This window comes from Oryctolagus cuniculus, chromosome 7, assembly GCF_051225735.1.
Source record: "Oryctolagus cuniculus isolate XC-2025 breed Fujian yellow rabbit chromosome 7, ASM5122573v1, whole genome shotgun sequence".
Classification (NCBI taxonomy): Eukaryota; Metazoa; Chordata; class Mammalia; order Lagomorpha; family Leporidae; genus Oryctolagus; species Oryctolagus cuniculus.
The window spans coordinates 79,727,992-79,747,939 of NC_142873.1; the positions used below are offsets into that span (position 1 = coordinate 79,727,992).

Here is a 19,948-nt window from a genome sequence, read left to right on the forward strand (position 1 = left end):
CCCAGTACGGGAGGGACAGGGTCCCAGAGCTGCAGCTGCTCAGACCTCCCCTGTGCCCGGTCCCGCACCCACCAACATCTCCTTGACAGCAAAAGTGACCGTGATTCCAGGCTGTTCAAGTCAGTGCAGTCATTAATAGGAGTTTCCAAATTTGAGTGGTTCGTGCCTGTCACCTGGAGAACTTGTGAAATGGCAGCTTCTGATTCTGTAGGTCTGGGTGGGGTCTGAGCTCTGCTTTTCTTAAAAATTCCCAAGTGAGGCTGATGCTATTTGCCTGAGGTCCACACTTTAAAAACAAAACAAAAAAAGATATTTACTTATTTATTTGAAAGGCAGAGTTAGAAAGAGAGAGAGAAGGAGAGAGAGAGCACCTCCATCCACTGGTTCGCTCCCCAAATGGCTGCAACCACAGGAGCTGAGCAAGGCCAAAGCCAGGAGTCAGGCGCTTCATCTGGGTCTCCCATGTGAGTACCGGGGCTCAAGCACTTGTATCATTTTCCACTGTTTTCCCAGGTGCACTAGCAGGGAGCTGGATGGAAGAGGAGCAGACAGGACTCAAACCAACACCCATATGGGATGTCAGCACTACAGGCCGTGGCTTTAACCCACTGTGCTACAGCGCTGGCCTGAGGCCGGCACTTTGAGAAGCAAGTATCTGTCACACCTTCACAAAGCTCACTGTCCATCATCCTTGTTTGCATTGCTTTTTTTTTTTTTTTTAAATTACAGACTCCCGGGTCCCACTCACCTGTGCCATGTGCCCTGAGGGCTCAGAAAGACCTGTTGGAAATAGACCACCTTCAGGAACCCCCTCCCTGCTTTCCCCACCAAACCTTTCCTTTGGCTTTAGGGAGTACAGACAGACAGTGCACACACTTCATCCCCACGTGAGAGGAGACTTCAGGGCGCTGGATGGGTCTGAGTCAGGGGCCGGTGGCAGAGGAGCCGTTCTTCCCAGGATCCCCTCCTGAGTTCTCCCGCAGACATCCTGAGTTTTGTGCGGCAAGTATGAGGCTTTGTGAGAGCTGGTCAACAGATCGTGGGCCAAGAACTGAACTGGGCACTGCTCAGGGTGGGGAAAGATGAACTCCCCGGCTTCAGGGAATTTGAGATTAGGGGATAAGATTTCAGATACTGGTTCCTGTGTTGTGTCACAGAGGGTTAAGCTGCCACCTGTAACTGCAGGCATCCCATGTGGGAACGCCGGTTCAAGTCCCTGCTGCTTCCTTCCAACCCAGCTCCCTGCTAATGCACTTGGGAAGGCAGCCGAAGATGGTCTGAGTACTTGGACCCCTACCATCCAAGTGGGAGACCAGGATGCAGTTCCTGGCTCCCTGGCTCCCACCTGGCCTAGCCTGCACGGGCCATGGGGACCATTTGGGGAGTGAACCTGTGAATGGAAGATCTCTTTCTGTCCCTCTCTGACACCCTACATTTCAAATGAATAAATCCTCTTTTAAAAACTCCCCCCCCACCACCAATGGGTTGCAAAGCCAAGACTAAACATATGCAAAGAAGTCAAACGGAAGCCCAAGGGTGCTGAGACAGCTGAGGACCTAGAGGGTGGCGTGAGAAGAGCGGCTTCCAGGTGGAAGTGAGTTTCACAGTGTTTCGCAGGAGATAATGCAGGAGGTTAGGGAGGAAGTGGCTGAGCAGAGAGACCGCAAGGCGGAGGGACCCAGGCAGGAAGGAACAAGCAAGCCCTAGGAGGGGCCTGCCTGAAAAGATGTCCGGTTTTCAACAGCGGCAAGAAACGCCTCTGTTTGTCCAAGGCACTGGCACTAGAACAGCGCCGCAGCGCGCGCGTCCGGCCCTCCTTCCTGCCCTGGCGGGCGCAGGGATAGCCCAAGGCCTGGGGACTCCCCGGGGATGTTAGCTTGATCTTCCGTGTCCAGCAGTAAAATAACACGAAATCCACGCGCCGCCGGCTGCCCACCGTCGCGACCCCCGCCCCGTCGTGCAGCCCTCCACCCACCTATCCTGGGGGTAGTGGGTGGCGCACGGGGGCAGAGCGAAAGGTGCCGCGGAGGAGAGAAGGACTTCCCGCGGCCCGCGGGGCAGGGTGCAGAGGGAGGCACGGCCGGGGCTTCGGGAGGGGAGAAAAGCGGGTCCGGGCACGACTGCCTCGCCGCCGTGAGACATCAGCTGGGCGAACCAGCGAGTCTGTGCCTCGTGGACAAAGGAGAGTTCAGGAGACTCGGGCCAGGTCGGCTCGAACCGAGCGCGGAAAGTTGATTTTATAAGTCACCTCCCTCAGCGAGCGACGGTCACGCCGGCAAAGCGGCCAGCAGGCGCACACTCTGCAGGTAGTGGGATAACGGCGGACTCCAAGGGGCGGGCGGGACTGCTCAGGCTGGAGGGGCTGGGACCGGGCTGGCTGCCCAGCCTGCTCTCGGGGGTGCCCCCGCCCCAGACGCACGCCGCCGGTCCCCTCCAGCCCCAGGCAGCTCCGGCCACGCCCTCTTCCTTGATCAGGTGGGAAGAGGCTAACCAATCTGGGGTGTCCCCCGCAGGGTACTGAAGAGAGGTTCAAAGAACGTGGCAGGTGGTGTTAGCATGGAGCCCAACTGGTCAGCCAGAATCTTACTGGGAGGTTGCCCTGTGCTCGCCCTACTGCTGAGTTTGGCTCCCATTGTCTACCTAGTGGACTTCGGGGCAAAGACAGTGGATAAGTTATCAGTGATAAAGGACGCTAAACACCTGCCTCCCCACCCACTGTAGGAACCGTAGAGAAGAGAAGGGGTCCCTATTAATGGCTGATACTAGATTTCTCTTCAGTGTTGGTGGGTGGGGCCAAGCCAGTGATCACGATTTATTATTTATTTTCACATTCTGTAAAAGGCAGCAGGACAGGGGCAGAGAGACAAGGAAAAAGAGGGAGACCTTTCCACCCTCTGGTTCACTCCCCAAATGCCTGCAACAGCCAGGGGTGGACCAGGATGAAGCCAGGAGCCCAGGCTGCCATCCAGATCTTGCACACAGGTGACAGGGACCCAAGTATCTGCTGCCTTCCAGAGTGCACATTAGCAGGAAGCTGGGTGGGAAACAGAGAAGCTGGGACTGGAGCTAGGCACTCCGATACGGCATGCCTGCATCTCAACAGCGGGGCCAAACGCTGGCCCTGGCTGTGATTTAGAACCAGCAAAAGTGTAAGTTTCTTATATCTAAGTGGCCTGGGGAAATCCACACTAATTGCACAGTACGAATCTCCCGTGGTCATGCCCTAAGTTGGATGCCTGCCTAAGTTAACAGCTGGAGAAGTCTCTGGGGCCAGAGCAATCAGAAGTTCTGTGCAAGAGGAAGAACTATAGTTAGGAGTGGAGGAGAGACGGGGCAATATAACCAAAGGTCCTGAGATGAGCATGGTGTTTTTTGTTTTTTTTTTAAGATTTTATTTTATTTATTTGAAAGAGTTACAAAAAGAGGTAGAAATAGAGAGAGAGAGAGGTCTTCCATCCACTGGTTCACTACCCAAATGACCACATGGCGGGAGCTGAGCCCATCTGAAGCCAGGAGCCAGGAGCTTCTTCTGGGTCTCCCATGCAGGTACAGGGGCCCAAGGACTTGGGCCATTTTCCACTGTTTTTCCAAGCCATAGCAGGGAGTTAGATTGGAAGTGGAGCAGCCAGGGCTGGAACTGGCATCCATATGGGGTAGCCAGCGCTGCAGGCCAGGGCTCTAACCAGCTGTGCCACAGCACCAGCCCCTGAGCATGGTGTTGTAAGGGAGTTTAGAGGGTTTAGCCTGTTTGGAGCTCAGCAGTTACTATGAAGAGCATGGGAAAGAAGAGAGCACAGGCAGTGGCGTGCAGAGTGGCACTCACTGTGGGACACCACAGGGCCTCGGTTGGCAGGGCCTTCTCCAAAAACTCAGCCTCAGCTCCTTCTGGGGCCGAGGGAGATCTTTGGTCAGAGCTTCAGGAACTTGAGCTGGTGTTCAATTCCTCCTTACTGCCCCGACACAAGTGGGTCAAGAGAAGCAGGTGCTGCTCCTCTGAGACACTGGCACTCCAGTGCGGAGAGGATAGGGTTGCTCCAGAGGAACTCCTTGGAGAGAGGCATGGGTGTCTTCTGGGGTTCGTGTTTCTTTTAGGCAAGAAGGCAAGAGAGAGGCTGAGGGGATCCCCTAGAGAAACAGAAAGGTATCCACCCTTTCCTTTTCTGGAAGAGGGATCAGGATTCCCTTTGAAAGAGAGCAGCCGGGGTCTGTCAAAAGGACTGGCAGGAAAGGGCAAGATTTTTTGCTCTTATTACTGCTATTCATTTTTATACAGGAGATCCTGGCTAATGTAATAGGACAAAAATAATTAATGATATGCAGATTGGAGCAGAAGGAGTAAAACTGTTCTTTAAAATTTTTTTTTCAAATTTTTATTTATTTGAGAGGTAGAGTTACAGACAGTGAGAGGAAGAGACAAAAAGGTCTTCCATCTGCTGGTTCACTCCCCGAATGGCTGTGATGGCTGGAGCTGGGCAGATCGAAGCCAGGAGCCAGGAGCTTCCTCCTGGTCTCCCACATGGGTGCAGGGGCCCAAGGACTTGGGCCTGCTTTCCCAGGCCATAGCAGAGAACCAGATGGGAAGAGGAGCAGCCAGGACTCGAAACGGTGCCCATATGGGATCCAGCACTGCAGGTGGAGGATTAATCTACTGCACCACAGAGCTGGCCTGGAGTAAAACTGTTTTTATTTGCAGGTGACATGACCTTATATGTAGAAAAGCCTAAGGAATCTACAAAAATCTACTAGAACCAAGCAGCAAGTTTAGTAAGGTCGTAGGATACACTGATAACACACAATCTGAAAATAAAATTAAGAACAACTCTATTAAGAAAACAAACTCATAAAGAAGAATAAAATACTTAGGAATAATTTTAATATATGAAGTGCAAGACATATGCATTGAAATGTCAAAACACTGCTGACAGAAATTAAAGATATTCTAAGAAAATAGAGACGTGTACTATATTCATGGATTGGAGGATTCAGTGTTGTTAAGTAGCACTTATCCCCAAATCCATCTACAGTTTCAACTCAACGCATATCAAAATCCCAAGAGGCTTTTTTTTTTTTGGTAGGACTTCACAAGCTGATACTAAAATTTGTATGAAAATGTAAATGACTTAGAGAAATCAAAATAATTTTGGAAAAGAATAGAGATGAACATTAGAAAAAAAAAGCTGCACTGACCAGAACAGTGTGGTAATGACTTCAAGGCAGGCATATCAATCTATTGAACACAACAGACTGTAGAAATAAACCCTTACATGTATGGCCAATCAATTTTTGACAAAGGTGCTGAGATGCTTCAATAAATGATTCGGGAACAATTGGATATCTGCATGTAAAAAAGAAAACAATTACTGTATATCTTTAACTCACACTAATCATATAAAAAATTAACTTCAAAAAATGAATTACAGACCCAAATGTAAGGGCTAAAACTATAAATCTCCCAGACAAAAACTTAGGAGAAAGTCTTTGCAAATATGATTAGGAAATCAAAAACATGATCCTTAAAGGAATATTGTTGACAAAATTGGCCTTATCAAAATTTAAAACGTCCTGTGTTTCAGAAGATACCAATGAAAAGTTGAAAAGACAAGCTGCATGATGGGAGAAAATATTTGCAAACTCTGTGTGTAAGGGATTGGTGGCTAGAATATATAAAGAACTCTCATTTCTCAATAAGATGTCACCCAAATTGATAAAAAAATAAAATGAAAAATACTTAGCAGACACTGCATCAAAGCAGACATATGAATCAATAAGTAAGTGGGAAGATGTTCACCATCATGTATTAGGCATTAGGAAAGAGCAATTAAAAGCCTAACAGACTGTTACTATCCACATTAGAATGGCTATAATAAAGCACTGATGATATCAAGTGTTGGCAAATGTGTGAAGAAATTGGAAATATAAAATGGTACATCTAGTTTAGATAACAGTTTGACAATTTCTCAAAATGTAAAATATGACCAATCGATTGCATTCCTAAATCCAAAAGAAATGAAGACATAATATCACATAAAAACTTACATGCAACTGTTTGTAGCCCCATTATTCTTAATAGCCCAAACTAGAAATAATCCAAATGCCCATAAACTCATGTTTAGTTAAGCAAAATATAACTTATTCATACAATGGACTACCATCCAGCCATAAAAAGGAGCCAGTTACTGATAACATGGATAGCATTCATGGATACATGAATACATAGGATAACATTAAAAGACATGCTAACTTGAAAAAGTTGGACACAAAATATTTTTCATATGATTTCATTAACAACTTTTTTTTTTTTTAGAAAAAGCAAAAGTATGAGACAGAAGGCAGATACTGGAGTGGGGGCGGCAATGGGGATTGACTGTGTAAGGGCAGAAGGAAAGCTTTTGGGGGATTAGAATTTTCTTTTTAAAGATTTATTTATTTATTTGCAAGGCAGAGTGACACACAGAGGAAGAGACAAAGAGAAAGAGATCTTCCATCCACTGGTTCATTCCCCAAAAGGCCTCAACAGCTGGGACTGTGCCAGGATGAAGCCAGGAGCCAGGAACTTTGTTCAGGTCTCCCATATGTGTGCAGGGGCCCATGAACTTATGCCATCTTCTGTTTTCCCAGCCACATGAGCATGTACAGTTTGAATTTTTAAGTAAATGTATACAGTTGTACAATCATCACAATTATCATAATCAAATTTTAAAAATACTTCCAGGGGCCAGGGTTGTGGCACAATAGGTTAAGCCACTGCTTGGGACACCTGTGTCCCATATTGGAGGACCTGTGATTGATTCCTGCCTCTGCATCTGCTTCGAATTCAGCTTCTTGCCAGTTTCCCCGGGGGGCAGCAGATGATGGCTCAAGAACTCAGTCTTTGCCACCCACATAGAAGACCTGGATGGAGTTCCTGGCCCCTAGCTTTGACCTGGCCCAGTCCTGGTCCTTGCAAGTATTTGGGGAGTTAACCAGTAGATGGAAGAGCTTTCTATTTCTTTCTCTTTCTCATTCTGCCTTTCAAATTGTTTTTAAAATATTCAGTTTTGCCCTCTGTGTAATGGGGCTAATAGTAAATCTCAATGTAGTTCTGAGCACTGCAGGTGATATTTATAAAGTGCTTAGCCCAAAGTCTGCTAACATAATTGGTGCCTGCTGAGGGAAAATTCTGAACCAATTGCTTCTACAGAAATGTCAGGACTTGGTTGTAGCTGTGGAATTGTGGGCCGTCTGGGTGTATTGTAGCAGAATCACAAGGCTCTCAAATGATCTGATGCAGCAGCTTTATTAATGGAAAAGGCTGGGGCCATGGGCCAAAAGCCTTGGTTTCCAGTTCTGGTTCTGCCACAATCCTATGACTATGTGACTGTAACTTCTCCTGGTACCTAAGATATGCCCTGCCTCCCAAAGGGGGTCTTTGGGAAGCTTCAGCAGTCGGAGCTCAGTACCAACATTCAAAGCATCTTGTGCAAAACAATGATGACACTCAGCACAGGGCGGGGGCTGGGGCCCACTGTGGGAGGGAGAAAACCTGGCCAAGGCCACTGAGCTTGTGGGCTGGCATAGGTGAAACAGGAGCCTAGCAGGAGGCCATGGAAATTTTCATAAACCCAAACAGGCATTTAGAGCTGAACTGGAAAGTTGTGGACACAGGATGTTGCTGCAAATGGTGCTGGGCAGGGCTGCTACCTGAGGTTTTGGCAGGCTCACCCTCTGCCAGTTGATTGCAGAAGGATGTTGGGTCATCAGGAAATGGGGATTTGAACCAATCCCACAGGAAGGTGTGAACAACAACAGAAGCAACAGACAAAAACAGCCAGGCCAGCTCTCATTGGTGGTAACAGGAGACAGGGAGAGGAGCATTGGATTGGAAGGCACGTGAATTCTCACTTTCTTCCACTTTAGAAACTTCCAGGGAGGAGCCCAGCTGGCAGTCCAAGATGGCATTGTGATAGATCCTGCCACCTGCCTCCACCTCCTCCGTTAAGGCCCCCTGGGGGAGGAGAGGCCAGGTCACAGCTTGAGACTCACCCCATTAAGGAAGCTGGCAGAGCTTCACCTCACAGTTTGGAGTGGATACTTTTTATTTTTTTTTCCTTTGGATGCCCAATAGACATCCTGACTTTAAGTAAAACTACTTGGCTTATCTCAGGGGAGGGAGGACATGCTTTCCCCCATAGTACGTGCAGTCCTGGTGGGGCCATCAATACAGGCATGCTGCCCTCCTCTGGCCAATGAAACTCTGCCCTGGACTCGAGTGACGGGTGAAAACAGGGAAAGCCTGCTGAAGACCTGGCTCCAGGGCCCTCGCTCAGTCTTCACGTCCACCATTTGAATCCCAGCTCTGCCCCAGTGTCTTAGCTGTTTTCCTGTTCTGTGAACCCCCGATAGCATTCCATTAAATTCTGTTTTGCAGGGCCTGTGTTGTGGTATAGCAGATAAAGTCACTGCCTGTGATGCCAGCATCCCCTAGGGGCACCGGTTCTAGTCCTTGGTGCTCTGCTTCCGATCCAGCTCCCTGCTAATGTGCTTGGCAAAGCAGCAGAGAATGGCCCAAGTCCTTGGACCCTTGCACTCACATGGGAGACCTGGATGAAGCTCCTTGCTCCTGGCTGCAGTGTAGCCTAGCCCTGGCCTTCTCTCTGTAACTCTGCCTGTCAAATAAATAATTTTTAACAATTCTGTATTTTGCTAAAGTTAGCTGTTGTTCATTTGTGTTACAAAGAACAGACATAGAACATGGCTGTGGCCCTTGCTTGGGGACATTCATGAGGAATAGAAAGAACACCCCCACAGCCTCTGTTTCTCAGCCATCTGTGTGATGACAGGTGAGTCACTAAATCCCTTGGAGCCTCAACTTTTGTCCAGCAGAGATAGTATTTGCAGCATGATCAGGGCTAACTGTATGTATTTATTCACTCTTGTAATACTTACCAAGAAACCACCATTTCCCTAAAACTCTAGGAACCAGAATAGAGATGTGAACAAGACAGGCCCTGTATATGCCTTGTCTGAATGGACACCACCTCGGTGGGAAGAGAGGCATTGAACACATGTTCCAAAGTCTGTTGGTGTAACAATAGAGGTGCATGGCACTTTGGGAGTGGTTGGCGAGAGGACCCAAGGCATTTGGCATGGGCGACTCTTCATAAACGAGGCTTCCTCTATGTCTCCTCCTCCTAGCTGTTTCCTGCTTCATCATGCCATTTCACATTTTGCATCCATGCTTTCGTCTTCACCATTGTTGGGGCTCGCTCATTCACATTTTCTGGTAGTGGAGTTAGGATACTCCAGAGAAGTTCTGATCCGGTTCGGTCACTGACCATCTGCCTCTTCTGTCTAAAGCATAAATTGGAGCCCATTCATCTCAACAGGTGGGCCAGCTCACCAGCGTGTCCTCACCTTATAGCACAGAGGGGAGACAAGGTTAAGAGAATGAGGAGAGGAACAGGAAGGCTCTAACGGCTTTAGAATTGTCTGCTTCTCAGATGAACAAAGTCTGGTAGGAGTCAAGATGCAAGAGGCTGCCTAACACTGATAGTGACAAAGCGCAAGTAGGCAATGTCTCTGATTCACTAGGGACTTTCCTACCATCATTAAATCTCAAAAATGATTTAAAACTTTGGCTCCAGGAAAGAGCTAAGAGAACATTCTTCCCCTCTGGACTTAAGTCTCTCGTTCATGTCCTGGGTGTGTAACTTTGTGACATCGTTGGATTCCGATAGGCAGTCCAGGGCCCAGGGTGCTCCTTTCTCAGGTGGACAAGTCCTGGTGGATGTATCTGCTGAGAAATAATCCCCCAAGGGGCCAGGACCAGAGGAACGAGATTCTGTGTTGGGTACTGGGGAAGGACAAAGACAGTAAGACACATAAGGTTCTTCTGACACAAAAGCTTTAAGGGGTTGAGACACAGAGACACACACAGTGCCAGACACTCACACAAGGCAGCAATAAATGAGAACTGTCTGTTGGACAAGGATGGTCATAGCCACATCTCTGAAATCCAACCTAATCCCACTTATCTCCTGAGTCTCCAGCCGGAGATGCCTTCTCCTCCAGACACCTGTATCTGTTGAGACAAATGCATTCCTCCAATCACAAAGGTTTGAAATATTAGAGTTACTTTTCATCCTCATCTTCCCCTCAACCCCACATCTGGTCCTGTTGATCTGATTCTTAAATTCTACCCATCCTGTCCAAAGACACCAGAGTCATATTCGTAATAGACAGTTCTTACAACACTGAGAACAAAATCCTTCTAAGTCCTCCAGAGAGCTGCAGAACACCATTTGTAGAGTGAAACCCAAATGTCTTTGCTTTCCATCGTGGTCCCTTGTGATCCAGACCCGTTCTTGTTCCCTCTTGCAAGTCCTGCTCCTCTCCTACAGGAATGTACTCACCAAGTTCTCTATTTTTTCCTATTTTGATGCTTTGACATCTGGAGCCTTGCTGAGCATGGAGGAGCTCTGCCTCTCAGGATTAGCCAGTTCCTAGTGACTGTAAACAACTAGCCCTTGAGCGAACTCTTGGAAGGCAAACCAACCAATTCAGAGCCCACCCTCCAAACACCTCCTCTAGCCAGGCCTCACCCTCGGGGCTCCTGGTCCCCTGCCCAATCACCCCAGCACCCCAGGGCCAGTTACCAAACAAGAAGGGGTAGCCCCTATGCCCTGGGTGGACTGAAATTACTCAAAGTAGCTAAACTGCAACCGGCTGACCCTGCTCGCTCCTTCCTCCCCACGGAGAGCACCATAAGGGCCCCTGCCTGTGTCTCTTCCTGCTCCTCCTGCCTGCTTCATGGCTCCGGTGCTCACCCACCTGGCCCCTGTGCGGATGCCTCCTTCCCAAGGGACCCGGGAGTGCAACAAACTGTCTTCAATAACCATCTTCTCCGAATCTGCTGGCTTTGCAGGGCATAAGTAATAATAAAACCTGTATTTTGTAAAAGAGGAACCCCATGCTCCAGCAGAATTTCTTGTTTCCCAAATAGGCGCTTGCTTTTCTTCACTGGAGTCGGGAGTCACTCACTGCCCGTCCTCAGAAGGAACTTCCTTTGGCCATTTCTGAGTCCACCCCTCCTTCAGCTCACTCTCTGCAGCATTGTTCCGAATCCCTGGTGATAATACATATATATATATATATTTTTTTTTTTTTGATAGGCAGAGTGGACAGTGAGAGAGAGAGAGACAGAGAAAAAGGTCTTCCTTTTGCCGTTGGTTCACCCTCCAATGGCCGCCACGGCCAGCGCGCTGCGGCCTGTGCATTGCGCTGATCCGAAGGCAGGAGTCAGGTGCTTCTCCTGGTCTCCCATGGGTGCAGGGCCCAAGCACTTGGGCCATCCTCCACTGCACTCCCGGGCCATAGCAGAGAGCTGGACTGGAAGAGCGACAACCGGGACAGAATCCGGCGCCCTGACTGGGACTGGAACCCGGTGTGCTGGCACCGCAAGGCGGAGGATTAGCCTATTGAGCCATGGCGCCAGGATAATACATATTTAAACATAGGAGTCAGAGTGGTTCGTGACTGTCCTATATCACACAGCACAGTAAAGGCAGTGTCAGATCCCAAAGCCCTGCGGGCTTCTTTATCCCCTTCTTAACCACTGCACTTGCCGGGCCTCTAGGTGTGTGCAACAGAAACAGACCTTGGTCAACCTGGGCACAAAAGGGATTTCCCAGAAGGATGCTGCAGCAGCTCACGGAACCGAAAGAGGAGTGCAAGGACCAGGCCACAGGTGCAGTGGGAACAAAGAGAGCCCCAGTGATAATCTTTAAATCTTCTCTCAAGATCCCAGTCTTTAATAGCTCACACCTACTTCCTTAAAGTTTCAACTACCTGGGAGAGTCAATTGAGTGGCCCAGCCTGTTGGATATAACCTCTGGCCCCAGCAGCTATGGCAGGATGTGTCTGGGAGGTAGGGGGAGCCATACAACACTGATGTGATCACTGGGGAACCATTCCTGTGGATTAGTTTCCCGAAGAAACTGGAAATGTTGAGAGCTGAGCTTACACCCCAACTTGAGTCTCCTGCAGGCATCATTCTAATGTATTAAATACTAAGTCTTCCAAATAAAACTGGCCAGCGGGAGGGTTGGACAAAAATCAGCTCCAAAGCAAAACAAATTTTATAGTTCAATAGTTATCGAACGCTGCGTGCCACGTACTATGCTAGATAGACACTGGGCGAGGAAGCAGATGAGGTCAGGATGTGAAAATTAATCAGCCCTGGCAACCACTCAAGGCTAAGATAGGCATACAAATCATGACGATGCAGGGCAGGATAATGGAAGTGATCCTCCCAAAGAGGTACGAAGTGCAGAGAGGCCCTAAAATTTATATCCAGAAAGCGAAAGTCCAGATTTCCCTTCCTACGGCAACCGCATCATATGCTGGAAAAACTATACGTGATTCCATGTGGAAAGAAACACAATGTTCATATTTCCACCTCCTGCAGCCCAGCTGCCAACTCAAACATCTGGCACCCCTTAAGTGTGCAATTAGGGAAGAACTGGTTGTGGGGATTCCTGCACCACTGCTACGCCCCACTTGGATGGACTGTGCAAGCACAGCATCTGGGAAGGAACAAAGAAACTGCCTGAGCAGTCTGACCATACTCCTACGAAGATTTCAGATGTTGGTTCTGTCAGAGAGAACCTTCTGGAAGTCTGCGAGCGCAGCCAGGAGGAAGCACTCTAGAATTCTCGGGGATAGGGTTAAGGATAGAGTTCTTGGCTGATAACATTGCTATACAAGGAGAGTTTGCTGCAACATTTCATAACTCAAGAGCTGCAGGCCTAAGGCCATGCTGTTGCAACATATTTGGATCCATCTCACATCATGGTAATGAGAGGGTGAGAAGAATTCAAACATCTTGGTCTCCCCGGAATGAGCAAAACAACGCTGCTAAATTTATTGAGAACACAAGGTGCACATGAGCTTAGGACCTGTTGTGGGAGGGGGAGGGTAGGAGAAGGCATTGCTCTCTTCCCTTACTACCCAGGGGTTAGCAGGGGTACAGGAGGCACAGAGCCTGATGGGATGTGAGACAGAGAAGGCTGGCAAAGCAGAGAAGGCAAGGAAGGGAAGGAGGGAGGAGAGCAGACACATAAATGTGCAGGTGCAGGGGGAGAGGGCAGGGAGGGCTCCTGGAGCTGTTGCATGCTGTTTTCCCGGTTGAAGTTGGGGACAGTGAGTCAAACAGAACTAGTCTCACCCTCAGCAGCAGGGAGTGGGTGAGACCATCAGTTAAGCGACACAGACAAGGAGCCATCAACCAACCTTTCTGCAGCCCCCCTCCCCCCTGCATCAGGCACTGCTGCGTTTTCTTTGACTTGTGGACTTAGAAGCTCCAGCATTTGCCCTTGGAAAGACTCACACAGAGAATCAGGTGTCTCCTTGCCCTCAATCCATCAGCTTCATCTGTAGAACTTAGCTTTCTCGCAGTCTGGTGTTCCCGTCACTGCTGGGTCAAGGAGCTTGAACCCTTGTGCTTACAGGGTGAGTTCACATGTCTACACGGGTGGGATGCCCTCAACCTTGAAGGCTATAGCCAGTATTGAGAGAGCCAGGGCGGGTGGAGGGGTGAAAGAGGACTTTGCTAGGCCCTCACAGTCGCTGTGGGCAACAGCCCTCTCGCATTGGTCTCCAAACAAGGTTGTATGAGGTTGATTCCTACAAACTTGCTGATTTGCTAGGTCAAAAACAGTTGAATATCACTAATGCCAAGTAGCCCAAATTAATACTCATACACAAACCCATAACCTCTGTGTTAATGTTGGTAGTTTGTTAAATGAGAGGGTTTAAAAACCATTTTCGTAAATCTGTTTGTCATCTTAATGTTTAAAAAATAATAATCTATTGGGATTGGATTGGATTGGAAGTGGCCAGCGCCCCTCTTGGCTGACAGATGGCAGGACCTCCCTGTTCCCAGAGACCCTCAGAGGCCTCATGTGAGCACTGTTTGCTACTTGAGACCCACAGCACATCCTCCCATGTTCTTCTTGTGTTCAAATCTGAGTCTTTTTCTGAATGTTACAGCCCAGCCTCACTTCTCTTCCCTACCTGTCTAAATCCACACAGGCTGCATATTTTTGTGAGACTATCTGCTCACCAGATGGCTGCTCATAACCATCTCTCCCAACCCTCTGGAGCCTCCCCAGACTCTCACTCTGCAAACCATGTTTAACTTCCTACAGAGTACGACATTAATTCTAAATTCGCTCGTTGAAAATCAAGCCATCATTAAACGTATTTAATACAACTGCTATCAAAATCACACCTGATTCTGAACACAGGTGCGACTGTAGCAAAGAACGGTCCCTGTCACCATTTCTTCTCCTCTGTGTCACCGACCTCCTCAAAAAACAATTGACTTTATTTTATTTATACTGTGTACATTTGTGTAGTTTAACTGTGTGCTCATTTTCCAACATATATTTATTGAGGCCTGATTATGGGCCAGGCACTGGAGATACAATGGTGCATGAATTAAAATGATTTTGTTGTCATGGAACTCATAATCTAGTGGGCGTATCGACAAGAAGGATTGACCATGTATAGTGTTTTAAGGGCCGAAGCAGTGTTGATTGGAGGCTATAGTGTGCTATAAGAACAGTCATTCCTTACCAAAAGGTTTTGGGTGTTTAATTGTCCTAAGCATTGTCCTAGGTGCCAGTATAAGACATGATAAATAAGCAAGCTGGAAGGGCTGTTTGAGGAGGCATTTTGGGGGGTGAACTTCATTCAATTTATTTAAAAGGCAGAGTTAGACACACACACACACACACACACACACACACAGTTTCTCCACCCACTGGTTCACTCCCCAAATGGCTACAAAGGCTGGGGCTGGGCCAGGCTGAAGCCAGGAGCCTGGAACTCCATCTTGGTCCCCCTTGTGGGTGGCAGGGGCCCAAATACTTGAGTCATCTTCCATTACTTTCCCAGGCACATTAGCAGGGAGCTGGATCAGAAGCAGTGCAGCCGGGATATGTGATAATATGGGATGCCCAATCTGCTGTGCCACAACGCTGGCCCCAGGGAGGCAACACTTGCGCAGATGTTGGAAGCAGGATGAGGTCAAAGGGCAGGGAAGGCTGTGGCATCCTGAACTCAGAATGACAGGGCACGGGAGTCCTCCTGACACTGATGCCCAACCTGAGATCTGAAGGATGAAGAGAAATTAGCCAGAGGAAGGAGGCTGGGGTTTGGTGGAAAAGTGTTCTAGGGGGAAGAAACAGGATATGCAAAAACCCAGAGGAGTGGGAACAGCACATCCGAGACATTTGTAGCTGGAAAAGACAAGGAGGTGACCACTAGCTCAAGAAAAACTGTAAGCCGTGTCAAGAGTCATTCGTGTTTGTGCACCTTCGCTCTTTTGCTAGTCTTACTGACAGATCCGCCCGAACACGACAGAGCAGCTCCCTCCCAGAACATGGCACAGGAATTCCTGCCATCTGGTGGACAGAGAGGGCATCACAACGTCCTCTGGATAGGTAATCAGCATTGTATAGCTTCAGACACACAACATTCCAGATTATGGCAATTTTTCACTCCAGGATGTAAAAGCCCTGGTGTGCTGAAGTCATTTTAGGGAAAAAGTAAGAATGTTCTCGGGGCCGGTGCTGTGACAGCATAGCTGGTAAAGCCACTGCCTGTAGTACCGGCATCCCATACAAGTGCCGGTCTGAGTCCCAGCTGCTCCACCTCTGATCCAGCTTCCTGCTTTTCCACTGGAAAAGCACTGGAATGTGGCTCTGGAAGAAGCTCCTGGTTCCTGGCTTTGGATGGGCCCAGCTCTTGCCATTGCAGCCATTTGGGGAGCAAACCAGTGAATGGAAGCATTCCTTCTCTCTCTCTAACTCTGCCTTTCAAATAAATACATACATTCTTTTAAAAAAATGTTCTCAAACAATGCTCCCCATATAGACAGCAAAAGGAATAGGTGGGGACTGAGATGGAGGATGGGGGAGAAAGAACCTTGTACTTAATGAGCTTGCTCTCATGTATTTCTGGGAACAGTGAGGAAGGCCCCAAGCCCCACTTAGCAGCTGAGGATACTTAGACTTAGGGTACAGGGAAGAACCAGCCTCGCCTGACTCCTTTATGTTATGCTGCCTCCAGTAAAGGTTTGTTTTTTAACCAACAAAGGGTCAAGAGGCATTAAAATGTTTCCCAGTTGTGACAGCAGAACTTCTAAATGTGAGACCTCAGTGAAAATACCTCAGTCCCCATTCAGTGTTCAAGACGTTGGAAGTATCTCTGTTTCACTCACTAATGTATCAGCTGGTGTCCAGAGCGAAGACAGTCTCAGATGTGACATATGTTTTAATACGACATACTTTCAAAGCAACAAAACTGGAATGCATTTCTAACAATTTCATATTTCCAGTTGACAGAGACATTCTCAGAAATGCAATTTGGATGAAGAACTGTTGGAATTCTCCAAACTCATCAACATTTTTGGAATTGACTGTCGTTTTTGGATTGAAGGTGCCTCAGAAAAATCTGATAAATAGGGTCTTATATGTATGAAAATAAGTCATAATAATAGCATAACCAAGCATGTACACTACGCTTTCCCTTAGTACTTTATACGTACTTACAAGTTGATTTTGTTGATTGTTATGGTGCTTGGCACACAAATACGAGCTAAAAACATGACAATAGAGAATTAAGAAATTTTTGCTCACTTGCCTCTTATACAAGGATGTGAAGGGTTATTACAGATAAAATGTCCACCAGCTGTTTTCTGTCTCCAGTCAACACAATGGTGACAGAGCAAGGAATGGAAATTGCAACTGAGATGGATGAGATGGGGGTGGGAGAGCTGAAAAGTCTTAGGATCAGTCACCAAGGGAAAACAACATAATCCTTCAGATGTTTTAAGAATTAAGGGCTTTGTCCTTAGGCCGGTATTATTCTAGTGGGGTTTGGAAATACCTCACGGTGTAAAACTCCTAGTTAACCCCAAAGTTTTAAATGAACATCCAGGTCTCTTAACTGGTGGTAAAGAAATGTAGGGGGACATAAAATAGTCTCTACCAACAAGAAGTCTGAAATGATCAGGGAGATGATCAATTGGACTGGAGTCATCGGGGAAAGCTTTGTAGAGGAAGGAGTGGGATGTCTGAGGCTTGGTAAGAGTGAACACATTTGGGACTCAGATTGGAGCAAGGCATTCCAGTTAACAGCAACTACCAAGTCCAAAGACCTCTTTGGAGCCACTCTGAACCTAAGGCATGGATGGCATCGGAATTCTGCCTTCATTCAAACTGCATGGGGAATGAGAGGAGTCTACTGAGAAGAGGTAAGTTATGTAGGAGGAATGGGGCATTTCACTTTCCTTACCATTCGGTGTCACTCCCAAATTGTTTCAAACTGAGGAAAATAGGCACCCTTGTGAAAAAAGGTTTGGCACAGCAATTAAGACACCACTTGGGATGCCCACCTCCCGTACTGGAGTGCCTGGCCTGAGTCCTGGCTCCTCTGCTTCTGATCTGGCTTCCTGCTAATGCACACCCTGCAAGGCACAGATGATGGCTCAAGTACTTAGGTCTCTGTGACCCAGGTGGAAGGCCTGGATTGAGTTCTGGGCTCCTGGCCTCAGCCTGGCCCAGCCCTAGTTGTTGAAGGAATTTGGGAAGTGAACCAGCATAAACTCTCTGCCTTTCAAATAAAATTAAATCAATAAAAAATTTTAAAGAGAGGTGTTTAATATTTTGCATAGAAGCAAATTAATTAAATGTAACTTAAGCACTCAGCAAATATGAGGTGACTTCCAAAAATTCATGGAAAAATGGATTAAGAGATAATATGCATTAATGTGCACTGCCCATGAATTTTTTAAACATCTCTTTGCAGTTACTGAGCACTCAATAAATGCCAGGCACCAGCCCAGTCACACTGTATAGGAATTAACAAGGAAGACTCTTCTTCATAATACGGTGTTAGACATCGGTGTTTTAATTATTATTTTGAGAGAAACACGCAAAAATGCCCACAAGGGGTAGGGTTGGACAAGGGCCAGAGCCAGGAGCTGAGAATTCAATCTGGGTCTACCATGTGTGAGGCAGGAACCCATTCACTTGTGTTATGGCCACTGCCTTCTAGGTTCTGAATTGGAGGGAAGTTAGTCAGGAACCAGAGCTGGGAATTGAACCCTGGCACGCTCAATGTAGGATATGAGCGTCTTTTCTTTGCTCAACACCTGCTCCCAGGAGTACACTAATGAAGTTTTGTTTTTGTTTTTGTTTTTGACAGGCAGAGTGGACAGTGAGAGAGAGAGAGAAAGGTCTTCCTTTGCCGTTGGTTCACCCTCCAATGGCCGCCGCGGCTGGCGCACCACGCTGATCTGAAGGCAGGAGCCAGGTACTTATCCTGGTCTCTCATGCGGGTGCAGGGCCCAAGGACTTGGGCCATCCTCCACTGCACTCCCTGGCCATAGCAGAGAGCTGGCATGGAAGAGGGGCAACCGGGACAGAATCCGGCGCCCCGACCGGGACTAGAACCCTGTGTGCCGGCGCCACAAGGCGGAGGATTAGCCTAGTAAGCTGCGCACCGGCCACTAATGAAGTTTTAAGGTAACAATTTATAACAGAAAGGACAACACCACAACACTAGACATTAATTTCACAAACTTTGCATTAGTGTATTTTAAAGGAACATTGCTGGGGCCAGCGCTGTTGTGTAGCAATAAAAGGGTAAAAGCCACCGCCTGCAGTGCGGGCATCCCATATAGACGCCGGTTTGAGTCCCAGCTGCTCCACTTCCAATTGAGCTCTCTGCTATGGCCTAGGAAAGCAGTAGACGATGGCCCAAGGCTTTGGGCCCCTGCACTCATGTGGGAGACCCGGAAGAAGCGCCTGGCTCCAGATCAGTGCGGCTCTGGACATTGTGGCCAACTGGGGAGTAAAACAGCAGGTGGAAAACTTCTTCCTCTGTCTCTCCATTCTGTAACTCTTTCAAATAAATAAATCTTAAAAAAAAAAAAAAAGCATTGCTAATACTTAAGATTACTCATTTACATACACATAGTGTGACTCATTTTAATCAGTGCATTCCAGCATGTAGCCAGATGATCAGTCACAAAGAAATGAAGAAATGGCATTAAGTGTCTTGAGACATTTGGAGGTGGCTGGATTACCCAGTCCCTCACTCCTTTTTAAGGATGGAGCTAAAGTAATAATGTGAGGTTACTGAGCCATACATGTGTTTCTGATTTATTTTCTTGGTGTTGTACTAGTTGGAATCATTTCTAGATCATATGCTACAGTCTTCAGAAAAGTTACGGAAGGAATTTGCACAAAGGGCAAACACATAATTAAATTCACAGATGAAAACATACCACTGATAGAATGCTGATGAACACATGTGAAAAATCTGATTAGAAAACAAGCATCCGATGGTTCTTCTGACTCTGCTTTGTGCTATCCCCTCACAGCTGGCAGTGATTACCTTCTGATTTTAGGATGTCAGAAGCTCATTCCTTGGTCTATTTTCTTGGTCTCCTACTAGAGTGACATTGGCATTCTCTAAGTCCAAAATTAGAGCTGGATCTCTAAATACCCTTTATTCCCTATTTTTCTTTGTATATTAGAATTAAATTTCCTGCTGCTAAACCTGTTATTCTTCCTAAAGAATTGCTTCAGTAGAGTCCAAGATGAAATCTGCTTAACGGCTAGGACCTAGGACATGATGTGTTAAATTCAAAAGGATACTTCACACATGTTGCATGCTGAAGTTGAAATTCTAAACCATTTACATCTGTTTTCTAGTTATCTTTCTTTCCTTAGAAAAAGCTACGTATATACTTCCCAGTAGGTTTTTATTTCACTCATCCTAATTCTTTCCCATAGAGTGTTAACTTTTGAGGCACTCAAGAGATGTCAGAATTTCACCCTTTCAGTTCATTTTCTAGAAAAAAATTACCTCAAATAAAGCTCATGAGTTTCTTATA

General features: G+C 47.3%; 1 long non-coding RNA gene across 1 annotated transcript; it reads left to right on the plus strand.

Annotated features, from left to right (window-relative positions):
• The first annotated feature begins 2,122 nt into the window (after positions 1–2,122).
• Positions 2,123–18,985, plus strand: LOC138850606 (uncharacterized). The gene is made up of 2 exons (XR_016237189.1): positions 2,123–2,306; positions 16,382–18,985. It is a non-coding gene; the product is annotated as an uncharacterized LOC138850606 (long non-coding RNA).
• Positions 18,986–19,948: the final 963 nt, after the last annotated feature.